We start from the raw sequence: 4,115 nt of genomic DNA on the forward strand, positions 1-4,115 counted from the left end.
GTGAATGGCTGGAAGGCCCAGAGCGTAATTATAGCCGCGCACCTGAGGGAGAGCTGCACTACAACCCACACGGCCGAGAGGAGCGTGTGGGTGGAGAGAGAGAGAGAGAGAGAGAGAGAGAGAAGGGGGGGAGCTGCTTCTGGGCTACACAGGAAGAATTTACCACAGAGTAGCAGACTGAGAGGGCGGGGGGTCACAAATACACCGACTAACTCTAACTCTAACTCTAACCCTAACTCTAACTCTAACCCTAACTCTAACCCTAACTATAACTCTAACTCTAACCCTAACCCTAACTCTAACTCTAACCCTAACTCTAACTCTAACTCTAACTCTAACTCTAACCCTAACTCTAACTCTAACTCTAACTCTAACTCTAACTCTAACTCTAACTCTTACCCTAACTCTAACTCTAACTCTAACTCTAACCCTAACCCTAACCCTAACTCTAAGTCTAACTCTAACTCTAACCCTAAATCTAACTCTAACTCTAACTCTTACGCTAACTCTAACTCTAACTCTAACTCTAACCCTAACCCTAACTCTAACTCTAACTCTAACTCTAACCCTAACTCTAACTCTAACTCTAACCCTAACTCTAACTCTAACCCTAACCCTAACCCTAACTCTAACTCTAACTCTAACTCTAACTCTAACTCTAACTCTAACTCTAACCCTAACTCTAACTCTAACTCTAACTCTAACTCTAAATCTAACCCTAACTCTAACTCTAACTCTAACCCTAACTCTAACCCTAACTCTAACCCTAACTCTAACTCTAAACCTAACTTTAACTCTAACTCTAAACCTAACTCTAACCCCTAACCCTAACCCTAACTCTAACTCTAACTCTAACTCTAACTCTAACCCTAACTCTAACTCTAACTCTAACTCTAACTCTAACTCTAACCCTAACTCTAACCGTATCTCTAACTCTAACTCTAACTCTAACCCTAACCCTAACCCTAACCCTATCCCTAACTCTAACCCTATCCCTATCCCTAACTCTAACCCTAACCCTAACTCTAACCCTAACTCTAACCCTAACCCTAATTCTAGCTCTAAATCTAACTCTAACCATAGCCCTATTTCTAAACCTAACCCTAATTCTAGCTCTAACTCTAACTCTAACCATAACCCTAATTCTAAACCTAACCCTAATTCTATCTCTGATCCTAACAATAATCCTAACTCTAACTCTAACTCTAACCCTAACCCTAACTCTAACTCTAACTCTAACTCTAACTCTAACTCTAACTCTAACCCTAAGCCTAACCCTAACTCTAACTCTAACCCTAACTCTAACTCTAACTCTAACCCTAACCCTAACCCTAACCCTAACCCTAACTCGAACCCTAACCCTAACCCTAACTCGAACCCTCACTCTAACCCTAACCCTATCCCTAACTCTAACTCTAACCCTATCCCTAACCCTAACCCTAACCCTAACCCTAACCCTAACACTAACCCTAACCCTAACTCTAACCCTAACCCTAACCCTAACCCTAACTCTAACTCTAACCCTAACTCTAACTCTAACCCTAACTCTAACCCTAACCCTAATTCTAGCTCTAACTCTAACTCTAACCATAACCCTAATTCTAAACCTAACCCTAATTCTAGCTCTAACTCTAACTCTAACCATAACCCTAATTCTAAACCTAACCCTAATTCTATCTCTAACCCTAACAATAATCCTAACTCTAACTCTACTCTAACTCTATCTCTAACCCTAACTCTAACTCTAACTGTAACTCTAACCCTAACCCTAACTCTAACTCTAACCCTAACTCTAACTCTAACCCTAACCCTAACCCTAACCCTAACTCGAACCCTAACCTTAACCCTAACCCTAACTCGAACCCTAACTCTAACTCTAACCCTAACTCTAACCCTAACCCTATCCCTAACTCTAACTCTAATCCTAACTCTAACTCTAACCCTATCCCTATCCCTAACTCTAACTTTAACTCCATCTCTAACCCTTACTCTAACTCTAACCTTAACTCTAACCCTAACCCTAACCCTAACCCTAACCCTAACCCTAACCCTAACTCTAACCCTAACCCTAATTCTAGCTCTAAATCTAACTCTAACCATAGCCCTAATTCTAAAACTAACCCTAATTCTAGCTCTAACTCTAACTCTAACCATAACCCTAATTCTAAACCTAACCCTAATTCTATCTCTGATCCTAACAATAATCCTAACTCTAACCCTAACTCTAACCGTAACTCTAACTCTAACTCTAACTCTAACCCTAACCCTAACTCTAACTCTAACTCTAACTCTAACTCTAACTCTAACTCTAACTCTAACCCTAAGCCTAACCCTAACTCTAACTCTAACCCTAACTCTAACTCTAACTCTAACCCTAACCCTAACCCTAACTCGAACCCTAACCCTAACCCTAACTCGAACCCTCACTCTAACCCTAACCCTATCCCTAACTCTAACTCTAACCCTATCCCTAACCCTAACCCTAACCCTAACCCTAACCCTAACTCTAACCCTAACCCTAACCCTAACCCTAACTCTAACTCTAACCCTAACTCTAACTCTAACCCTAACTCTAACCCTAACCCTAATTCTAGCTCTAACTCTAACTCTAACCATAACCCTAATTCTAAACCTAACCCTAATTCTAGCTCTAACTCTAACTCTAACCATAACCCTAATTCTAAACCTAACCCTAATTCTATCTCTAACCCTAACAATAATCCTAACTCTAACTCTACTCTAACTCTATCTCTAACCCTAACTCTAACTCTAACTGTAACTCTAACCCTAACCCTAACTCTAACTCTAACCCTAACTCTAACTCTAACCCTAACCCTAACCCTAACCCTAACTCTAACCCTAACCCTATCCCTAACTCTAACTCTAATCCTAACTCTAACTCTAACCCTATCCCTATCCCTAACTCTAACTTTAACTCCATCTCTAACCCTTACTCTAACTCTAACCTTAACTCTAACCCTAACCCTAACCCTAACCCTAACCCTAACCCTAACTCTAACCCTAACCCTAATTCTAGCTCTAAATCTAACTCTAACCATAGCCCTAATTCTAAAACTAACCCTAATTCTAGCTCTAACTCTAACTCTAACCATAACCCTAATTCTAAACCTAACCCTAATTCTATCTCTGATCCTAACAATAATCCTAACTCTAACCCTAACTCTAACCGTAACTCTAACTCTAACTCTAACTCTAACCCTAACCCTAACTCTAACTCTAACTCTAACTCTAACTCTAACTCTAACTCTAACTCTAACCCTAAGCCTAACCCTAACTCTAACTCTAACCCTAACTCTAACTCTAACTCTAACCCTAACCCTAACCCTAACCCTAACTCGAACCCTAACCCTAACCCTAACTCGAACCCTCACTCTAACCCTAACCCTATCCCTAACTCTAACTCTAACCCTATCCCTAACCCTAACCCTAACCCTAACCCTAACTCTAACCCTAACCCTAACCCTAACCCTAACTCTAACTCTAACCCTAACTCTAACTCTAACCCTAACTCTAACCCTAACCCTAATTCTAGCTCTAACTCTAACTCTAACCATAACCCTAATTCTAAACCTAACCCTAATTCTAGCTCTAACTCTAACTCTAACCATAACCCTAATTCTAAACCTAACCCTAATTCTATCTCTAACCCTAACAATAATCCTAACTCTAACTCTACTCTAACTCTATCTCTAACCCTAACTCTAACTCTAACTGTAACTCTAACCCTAACCCTAACTCTAACTCTAACCCTAACTCTAACTCTAACCCTAACCCTAACCCTAACCCTAACTCGAACCCTAACCCTAACCCTAACCCTAACTCGAACCCTAACTCTAACTCTAACCCTAACTCTAACCCTAACCCTATCCCTAACTCTAACTCTAACCCTATCCCTATCCCTAACTCTAACTTTAACTCCATCTCTAACCCTTACTCTAACTCTAACCTTAACTCTAACCCTAACCCTAACCCTAACCCTAACTCTAACCCTAACTCTAACTCTAACTCTAACTCTAACTCTAACCCTAACCCTAACCCTAACTCTAACTCTAACTCTAACTCTAACCCTAACCCTAACCCTAACTCTAACTCTA

Source organism: Electrophorus electricus, chromosome 18 (genome assembly GCF_041902795.1).
Source record: "Electrophorus electricus isolate QZ-2024a chromosome 18, ASM4190279v1, whole genome shotgun sequence".
Classification (NCBI taxonomy): domain Eukaryota; kingdom Metazoa; phylum Chordata; class Actinopteri; order Gymnotiformes; family Gymnotidae; genus Electrophorus; species Electrophorus electricus.